Source organism: Oryzias latipes, chromosome 12 (assembly GCF_053564925.1).
Source record: "Oryzias latipes strain Hd-rR chromosome 12, Olatipes_Hd-rR_3.1".
NCBI classification, from domain to species: domain Eukaryota; kingdom Metazoa; phylum Chordata; class Actinopteri; order Beloniformes; family Adrianichthyidae; genus Oryzias; species Oryzias latipes.
In genome coordinates, this window is record NC_136248.1 from 10,160,372 (window position 1) to 10,170,792 (window position 10,421).

General features: G+C 38.0%; 1 pseudogene across 1 annotated transcript; it reads right to left on the reverse strand.

Annotated features, from left to right (window-relative positions):
* Positions 1–2,965: 2,965 nt before the first annotated feature.
* LOC144996589 (uncharacterized) lies at positions 2,966–9,224 on the reverse strand (annotated as a pseudogene). Its single transcript, XR_013659495.1, has 9 exons — positions 9,053–9,224; positions 8,812–8,886; positions 8,579–8,718; positions 8,299–8,435; positions 8,132–8,225; positions 6,512–6,847; positions 6,247–6,427; positions 6,007–6,141; positions 2,966–5,924 (listed from the first exon to the last, which is right to left on the reverse strand). The product of XR_013659495.1 is annotated as an uncharacterized LOC144996589 (transcript).
* Between the last annotated feature and the right edge of the window lie 1,197 nt (positions 9,225–10,421).

Consider the following 10,421-nt stretch of genomic DNA (forward strand, 5'->3'; position numbering starts at 1 on the left):
AGGTTGTGAAAGTTATTAGTTCTTGGTCTCAGATTTTGTCAAATAAATTTCCCGTCAAAATGCGACTTATAGTCTAGTGCGACTTATCTGTGTTTTTTTCTACTTTATAATGCATTTTTGGGCTGGTGCGACTTATACTCCGGAGTGACTTATAGTCCGGAAAATACGGTAAGTTATTGCATATTTGCTTTTATCCATTACCTAACGCTTCCCTTCCTCTTTCAGCTTTTCCCATCAGGGGTCGCCACAGTGAAACAACCTCTCTTTTGAGGAGGAGTCGCATGGTTAACTTGGCAATGTTTTATGCCGGATGCCCTTCCTGATGCAACCCTCTCAATTTATCTGGGCTTGGGACCGGCACAGAAGCAGAGAAGGGAATAGGGAGCAGCCTGGATTTGAACCCTGGTTACACAGACGTAAGGCGCCGCAAACCAGCATGAGCTAAACTGGCTCCCTATCCAGTACCTAGTAATAGTATGTTAAATATTCATCTGAATACTAGCTAGTCTGGCAATAAGTCTCTCCAAAGATGAATGTTTTAAGCCTAACTTTGAATGTAGAAACTGTGTCGGCCTCTCTTACATGAGCTGGGAACTTATTCCATAAGAGGAGGATTTTGAACTTGATTCTAGATTCAACTAGGAGCCAGTGAAGTGAAGCTAACACAGGGATAATGTGTTCTCTTTTGCTAGTTCCTGCTAACGATCTTGCTTCTGCATTTTAAACTAACTGGAGACTTCTTAAGGAACTTTTAGGGCACGCTGCTAGCAAAGAGTTACAGTAATCCAGTCTGAATATGACATATGCATGGAGGAGTTTTTCAGCATCACTTTTAGATAATATATTTCTAATCTCTATACCATGATTTAAAACAAGGTCCAGGGTGTGTTTGTGACAGTAAGTGGGTCCAATTACGTTTTGTGTGAAAGCAACATTATCAACATGAATATTAAAATTCCCTATTATTATAATTTGATTGGAGTCTAAAACAGTAGTCAATAGAAAGTCAGCAAACTCAGTTAACATTTTGAATACAAGCCGGGAGGGCGATTTATAATTACAAATAAAACTGCTTTTTGAGTCTTCCTGTTTGGGTGATTTATGGACCATATGTTTTCGAAGAAGTTATAAACATGTAAGACTTTAGGGCTAAGAAGTAAACTAGACTGTGATATTACTTCCTATCTTCTCCGACACACCTGGCCAGTGTGGCTCCAGGGAGGAGCGCTTCGTCCCCATTGCGCCGGTGGACAGAGCGAATCGTGTCTGTGCGGAGCAATCGGACTTAATACTATACGTTTTGTGTATGAGGGGAGGATGTGTTGTTACATGTGGGAGCCTTCAGACTGCCATCGGTCCCGCAGCTCAATGTGAACAAGCAGCAGGAGAACATCTCTCCAGCTCACACGCCGGCTGTGGGTCGTGTGAGCTTTTCAAAGTAAAATTCCGCTCAGTCCTTAGAAACTGTTAAAACGATCACATCAATTTGTGTTTCCAGTCATGTCCCGACAAAATAAAGGCTGATGTTATTCCCACATATTTACGTGCAGCCAAGCTGCAGATTGCAGCATTTCCGTCACGCAGCTGACCGGCTTTTCCAAACCCGTTGGTGATGGTGGATTTTTTCACGCTGCTTTTAACGATTGCTTTTAACTTGAAAGCTGCGTCATATTGTAGTGGCGATCACATGCAAGTTGGGTCTAATGGCACCAAAGGATTCTGGGATGCGGCTGGGCATGCGTGTTTCTTTTTGTTGAACCATGACTGAAGTGTCTAAGACCTGAAGTCAACTCCATGCTGTTTGCCTGCTTAATGGTGAGTTCAAACATAAATGACTTGTTGCTTGGAGTTGAGTAAACATTCAACCCATGCTCTGAATCTGAAAGTACGTTCATGGCGGCCGCCAAATAAATCCGTAAATAAGCCGCGTCACTGAAGAAGCCCCGGGGCTGTAAGCGCAGGACAAAAGTAGCGGCTTATAGTCCGGAAATTACGGTAATTGTGCTGGAAAAATGAAACAGCCATTGGGGGCTTTTAAACTGAACAGAACAGTGCCATCTGGTGGCGGACTGGACGTATATCATCTGCTTCAATTTAGCTCCTTGTCCTTGTAACATTTTAATGTGGAAATGATAATGAAAAAAAATGTACAACACAATATTGTTGATGATTGCAAAAAAACGTAGAACAAGTGTGAAGATTTCTGTGAAAGAGGCTTTCTTGACACTGCAAAACATGCATCACATGAAGAAAATAAATGCAGGGCAAAATCGTAAAAGGCTGATCTCAAACTGATGACCTTTGGATGCAAATGCCACAAACTTTGGCATTAAGCTATCTGTAATGTGACTATTCCTACCTGCCATCATAGATTTATAACCCCCCCCCCCCCCCCCTTTATAAATGGCGTTAATTGTGTATTACCTTATTAGGAGACACCAAGTTGAAATGATCCCAAGCCACAGAACATTTTTTACCAGGAACCATTGTAAAGTGCAATGAACTGACGCTGATTCTGATACAGGGGAAACAACAGAACTGGTGAGGAAACGTTTGGGATTCATTTGTATTTATACACAGCAAATTCTAGTCTTTGGAATAAACTCCATGAGAGTTAAAATTAACTCAATCTGAGTGTACATATGTGACCATCAAAAAAACTCAGAATAATAGTTAAAGTAACTCTTTTGCTAGAGTTAATATTTTAACTCAGTTTCCAGAGTTAATTTTAACTCTTATTAGTGTTAAACTTTTAATCCTCCCCTGAGTAAAATAAAACTCAACAGTTTAGTTAGTTTTTTTATTAACTCTTACTAGAGTTAAAAGATAAAGAAACAAAAAACTACTTTTAACTCTATATATTTGTTTATAATGTACAATAAAAGACATACTCGGAACTTCTTTTGTTGTTTTTATTTTTCAGACACACCATACATAAATTATTGTTGTAATATGTTGTATCCAATTCACAAAAAACATTGTCAAAACTGCAATAAAAACATTGCATTAAAAAAATAAAAGCCAGTGTATCCCACACAAAAATTCTGTAAAAAGTGCATTTTTTTTACCACGCATTCAGATCTGTAAAATTGGTTTTTCAGGACAATAGAAGATGAAGTATACTACTTTTCAAAAAACAAGAGCCCTTTTAGATAAAACTTTCTGACACAACAAAAGAGAGTGAATCAGACCCATATGACATCTGAGCATCAAAACACTTGAAATGTCTTAATCTTTCTCTTTCCATGACAAAAATCTTCCTGGGTATGTTTTCAGTCACTTGGAAGGAATGGAAGTGGTCATGAAAACAAGTTTCGTGCTGAACCAAAACAAAAAACACTTTACCAGAGTGTAAAAAAATTGAAACTATTTTTTGGAATAGTGGCATATTTTGCTTAGTAGCACTGCAGACAAAAAGTCCAACTCGATACTCAACTCCAGAAAACTTGACCCACTTTATCATGCAAACAGTGAGTTGAGAATCAGCACGAAGATACGCTCTTATAACATCTGAAAATTCAACTGTTTCAAGTGAAAAAGTTTTAACTGGACCAGACTCAATGGCATTAAATGACAGACATTCCCAGTGATATGCTACTGAAAGCTGGTGTTTATTTGCAAGTGATACTGTTAAATTTTTGAAGTTCTTCACACAATCTTTAAAAAATTTGTGTTTGGCTTCAAATCGCATAGTCCAGATGTGAATAAGAGGTCCAATTTTTCTGATACATCTAGGGTAGTGGACCATAAAATGATGTTTTGGAAGCAAGTTCTTTGATGGGTACAGTTCTTTGAAGAGCTTATGATGTTCGCTGATTAAGTGTTTTGAATACACTGTCATGCCTTCAGTGATATCATATGCAAACACAATGTTTATAATGTTCAACAACAAAAGTAGTAAATGCCAATGCAAGTCATCTTCTGGTACTAGATCACCAAATATCAATGGAATGTTTGTGACTAAACAAAGTGTTTGTCTTGCATTTAACCCAATTCCATGGCCCACACAATCAAGATTAAGGCTTGTTGGCTTGTTTTTGTTTTCAAAATAACCATAATTAAAAGCATATATCCTGTTCAGTAAACTTTCTTTGGAAATGAAATGTTCAATCAAATATTCAAAAAGAAGTCTTATCTCAAATTGGCCAACCCCTTCCAAAATATCATGCATGATATCTACTGCATAGTTTTCTGCCGTATTGAAGTATTTCAAAGTGTTAAGTGTGCTTTTCTTCTTTATGCCAAAACATGAGCTTAGTGTTAGATCATTAGCCAAACGAGCACAGTGTTGATCATTCAGAACGGGTGATCTTAAAATCACGCTTGGGTCATCCTCTGAGAACACAAACTGAACTGAAGATTTATCAGTTAAACAAAAGCGACAGAAATAATGCGCATTAAATGATTCCACAAACCCAAGAATGCAATGCATGCCCAAGTTATCGCCAGTGATTTGAGCAAGTGTGCCAAGTACAAGTTGTTCAGCAAATGGAGCAACAACACCAACAGTTTCTAGTGTTTTTAAGTCACTTATGAGGGGTTTCAGTATTTCGTCAATCCCATACTTCTTGACATCTTGTGCATAAAATAAAGAAGCCAGGTGGATGTTCATGAGGGTGGAATTCACCATTGGGGGAAGATTTCTGAGAATAAAGTAAAAGCAGCTTACTTTGTGTATTTCTTTTTTTGATCCAAGAGGATTTGCACATTCAAATTCATCATAGTATAATTGTATCTGAAGGGCAAATTTATCAACAGAAAATAAAGGATGATTTTTGAAGTAGCTCCCATCACAGAAGTCCTTGTATGTTTCAGAGTGACTACATGTTTCCATCATTTTACAAATGTTTTCATTTTTAAAAATGAATTGGAGTGTTTTCAAAACTGGAATATATATAAATTTGTCATTAACAGGAACTTGTTCATAAGTTCCTGTGCTGTTATTTCGTGTGGTATCATACCTGACTCCAAGGCGTATTTCAACTGGCTCAACTACACCCCATTTATCCCTAAAGTATTTCTTCCATTTGGTGTCAGAGTTTAACTGGCAAAAAGGATTATCCCAATTCTTAAAAAGGTTTTCTATGGCAGGCCTTGATGGATTACCAACAGGGAGTAAGTTTAATACTTTGTCCCTTATATCAGACTGCAGATCTTCAACTAATTCCTCTAAATTTTCAATTGTGGACATAACAACTGTATTTGGCACACTGCTACCTAAAAGCTTGGCTATAACTGAGGCACACATTTCTTTTTTCTGGGTAGGCATGTAAGGTTTGCTTCTTTGTTTAGAAATTGAGATGAAGTAGATGGCATTTCATCATTCGAGGATATAGAATGAGTAATGGGTTCAATGCGGCTGTTGGAGGGAATGTCAGTAGTAGCATTTGTGTCTTCAGTCAAAGAATGTATCCTTAAAAGATGTCTCCTAAACCCAGAATAACTTGAGAACTGTTAACAACAATCTAATTGACCACATTTCAGGATTAGATTTTTTCCTGGATACATTCCGTGAATGAGTTTAAGGTGCCTAAACAAAAGTAAAACCGAGGCATAGGTTGACTTACAGAGAAAACACCTTAACATGTTGGCTAAATAGGCCAATTAATGCTTGTTTACCAGCTTTGCTCTAAGATCCTTGACTCTTGGAGTTTCTTCAGTTGTGCCCACATCAATATTGTACACTGTAGTCTGCAAAAATGTGTACAGAGACAGAGCATCATCATACCTCACGTTGAAAACAAAATGGGACTTGAACAGTTCATCAAAAGCTCCTAAAGTTGTACATGCCTGACATGGGAAAGATTTTTGTCCAAGACGATGTAGAAGGTGGAAACCTGAGCTTTTGAAGTTCCTGTGGCAAGAAGGTATGGCTGATTTGTTACTTCAGTGGTCAAGAGATGATCTCCAAGGCTTTGGCATGACTGAAACACAGCAGAAATTCACTCATATAAACAACTTGTTTATAAAGACTCCATCAAATAAAACTTTTTAGTACAAACATACCTTTAGGAATTTTCCCAAATGATCTGTTGCCTCTTGCCTCTTCAACACTGATCTTTTTAGCTCGCTTTCTTCCTGCTGGTTTTGGTGTGAGAAGATGGAGAAGGACCAGAAGATAAGCCATGTCGCTGTCCCATTCTGGTGGTAGAATGAACAATATTTGTTAAAATTTATTATTTTCTCTCATGTTACAGGAGATTGAATATTTTAGTGTTACCCTAACTATTTTAATGATAAGCATACCTGGTTTTTCAGGAGAGTCAGATCCTTCATTCAGGGCAGCCTTTAGGTACTTCTGTAGAAGAGTAGACACTTTTAGGCTCCTGGCTTCTTGGATTACTTTTTCTTTAAAGCTTGTGTTCCACCTTTCAAGGAATCTGGAAGCAGCTTCTGCTCCAAACATTAAAACAAAGTCTTGCAAGATCTGATGAACAAGAGAAAATGATTTTAATGTGATGTTACTAACTCTTATTAATAATTTTTTTGCATATTTAGAGTTTATACTAACCAGTCCTTTAACATCCAAGAAGCGGGGAAATACTTTAAGAACATCAGCAGAGGTCTGAGGGTCCTAGAGAATCTGTCGACGGTACTGGAAGGTTTCTCTCATCTTTTGGAAGACTAAATCACAGTTGGTTGTGTGTTGAAGGAGTGATATTGCTTCAATGCATTCATCTCCTGTTCGCTGGTCATCAACAGAACCAATTATTCTAGGTGATTATGTGGGACCTGCTCTGAACTTTACTTTTTTCTGGGGTGTTGAGGAGGATCTGAATTTGCGCTGAACAGTTTTTAAACGCCATTCAAGAAAGCCTGTGTTGCTTTGGAAGTCGTAGAAGTGTTCCTGAAAAAAGGAGAAAACTGTTGTTAAAATAGATATTAATTTGAAATAATAGTCACGACAATAGGAAGCACTTGATAACAGGGCGCAGTCTCAGTTCTAGGTGATTTTTCTGTATTTAACACATGCATAGGGCGCACCAGGTTTTAGGGCGCGGGCACGTTAAAACATAATGGTAAAACATGCATGCTAGTGTGTGTTTAAAAAAGGCAGCGGGAGCAAAACTAAGTTGGTTGTGATAAATTATTCATTTTTTCAGTCATCAATCAGCATCCAAAAATCCCTCAAAGTCCTCATCTTCTGTATCTGAAATGAACAGCTGGGCTAAATTTCTATCAAACCCACCAGCTTCCCTTTCGTCATCATCAGAATTGGTCTCGTTGCCGTGCAACTCCTCATGAAGGATGATGCCGGCTTTTGTGAAAGCTTGAAGAACAGTGCAAGCAGACACGTCTGCCCAAGCATCTGCAATCTATTTACAGGTTGTGGTGTAACTTGCCCGGCCCTGCCTCCCACAATAAAAGCCGACTTTTCCTGCCCCGTTATCGATACTGTGATACTCCCGTTCCCGACATGAGACTCTCCGGAATCTTAAAAGTTAGCAGCGCCTTGTCCAAGTTGGGGATTCGGCTGGGCTGGATCTTTTAACTGGGTGCAAGATGAACAGCTTTTCATTGTAATCCACTGGAAGTCACTGTGGCACCGTAATTCTTGCCCGGTTGGAAAAATAACGACGTTTCATAAAAGGAAAGCGAAAGTGACAACTTCCTCTGTAAGCATTACTGCCCTCAGTCGAATGGTGAATGAGAAACTTCTCCCAGCTGCTCTCTCATCATTAATCCATCGCTCGAGTCGACTTTTTCCGCAGAAACTCAGCTGCATCTTCTTGACTTGGCGGAATTCGTTTTCCAGCTTCCTCCACTTGTGAACCATAGATTCATTCATCTTGAATTCTCCGCAGCTGCTGCCATGTTCCTCCGTGTAGCTGATAGCTTGCAGTTTAAGCTGTGCTTCAGCCATGTTGAAAACAATTTTGTTCACGCCCACAATTCCCTCGACCATTCTCAGGCTGTCTTCTTCTACGCCCCATAACAACACAATAGGCGCACCGCCTCATAGGGCGTCCTCTATATTTTAGAGAAAATGTAAAACTTTTTGTACGCCTTATGGTCGTGAAAATACAGTAATTCATTAATCAATTTGAATTGAAATAGATATTATTTGCAGTTTCTCAATGCCATTATCTTTTTTTACATACATCACATACAAAACAAAGCAAACACTTACATATCCTTTTTTAGAGTATGGGTCCTGCAAGGATGGAAACAGCGACACAATACCAAAGGCATGAAACTCTTTTGTGGCTTTACTGATAGCTCTCCTGCAAGAGCAAAACAATGTTAAGCTATTTTGACCCATTTAAAAAAGGGTATAAGATTCTTGAAGCTTCTTACCCTTCTTTTTCACGCATGCAAGCCACAATAATGTTGACCATCAACCGTCTGGTCGAATCTTTCAGACTTCCAGTATATTCATACTCTTTGATCACAGCGATCTCGGCAGGTTTTGAAGTTAGAATTTGCTCCACAGTCTAAAAAAGAAAGAATATGTAGATTTATTGAGAATCAAGCACAAGTTTTATTTTGAACAAACACTGTCTCTAATACCTGTCTTTTTCATATAAATAATTTTTTTAAACAAAAATGTCAAATTCATGTAAGGAAAAACAATTACATTTTTTGCAAAAACACTGTCCATTGGTTGATTCCCCCCAGAATCACTGGTGTCACTACTCAGACTGCTTAAGAGCGACAACGTATCCGTGAGACTTGGGGAGCTTGGTCTTTCACATTCTTCTTGTGGCACGGTCAAATCTGAAGATTAAAAAAAAAAACGTGGAAATGTGGCTAATAGAATCCCAAAGTGAAATCTTAAATCATCTGACTTCTATAGAAAGGTTTGCTTACCGCATGGTGTAAGAGTCACATACTCTGTCTGGTCTGAAGAGCCAAAGGTCTGAAATGATTCTTTAGATGAACCCTCTGAAAGAAAAAGAAAAAATACCATTTGCCATTGCATAAAAAGAATAAAATATTACATTCTAGACATTTCATCTAGGTGGCATTTAATAATACATTTTTTGCCTGTTAAATAAACAAACCTCAGCAAATGTATTTGCAATAAAATATAATTTTTTAATAGCCCTACCATTTGGGGTGTATATGAAAAAACAAGCTTCTTTAGCTGTCGCAACTTCTGGAAAAACATCTTCATCAACCTTGACACCTTGATCATCTGTGACCTTTAGTGCTGTAGTCTCTGGTATGAGAAATTTCTGCTGAACTATATAAGAACAACAACAACAAATTAAAAAGGCAAATATTATATTTACGGTTTATTTCATATATATTCTTACCTGCACTAATAAAATCAGAGAAGCATGCCTCTTCAAGTTTTATGTACTTCTTCTTTCCTCCACAGTTTACTTATACCAACATGATGGCCTGGAATACAAAAAACTTTGCTTGATTGTAGCAGTTTTCACCATGAATAACAAGGGTGAACATATGTCACCCTGGAGAATCCACTGGGTCAAATCTGGCCCTTGTTTTTTTTTTAATGTTTTTATTTTTAATATTAAATTAGGCTGCTGTTATTAGCAGCATTCCAAAATGTACCAAAAAAATGGTTTAACTTTAAGCCCTGCTGAACAAAATTGTTGGGTTCTCCAGGGTTCATCTCATATATGCCATTTCTCTGATTATACAGTATACTAAAACAATTTTGCAAAGCTCTGTGTCTGCCATCTCTAACTGTAACTAAGAATGTTAACTAAAACGTAACCCCACCAAGTCTAAATCGAGGCAAAACGTACATAGTAATAGATGGATAACGCACACATTCAACAAGCAGTTCTCTCTGCTATCAGATAATTTATTAAGGAAAACCCAGAACACGTAGCATTTAGGCTAACCTAGCTTTGTTTGACCGGACAAAAAAACCTGCACGTTTCGACGATGTAAAACAAAATGCAGAATCACGGTCATATTTCTACACAAAACTTTTCATTCACCAGCTCCATAGTAATTAAACGTTCACTTTTCAATATTATATTGAGTAATTTTAATGATGACCGAACTATAGCACCTTAGCTAATGTGCTAAACAAGTGCTAAATGGTAAATGAAGGGGAAAGCAAATCGTTCCCCTCGAAATGCACAAAAAATTTACACAACAGTACATTTATTATACTATTTTTTAAGTTTTTTTTTTACTTACCTCACAACAAAGTTCTACCGCTCATGATAATGCCTCGGAATTCTGGCGCAAAAAAAGCGTGCTGCGACGACTTCTGCTGTGACTGGACATGCCCCGACAGAGCTCCACCGTTCACTCCAGCCCCACCCAACCACACCCAGCCATCAACTCCACAGATAGTTAACTGGAGGTTCTTTAACACCCATGAATAAACTCGAAAATTTGACAACTCAAAAGAGTAAATATAACACTTAGTATAGTCACATTTAGAAAATAAACTCCTGAAATCCAACTCTTTCACACTTTTTTGCCTAACTCCA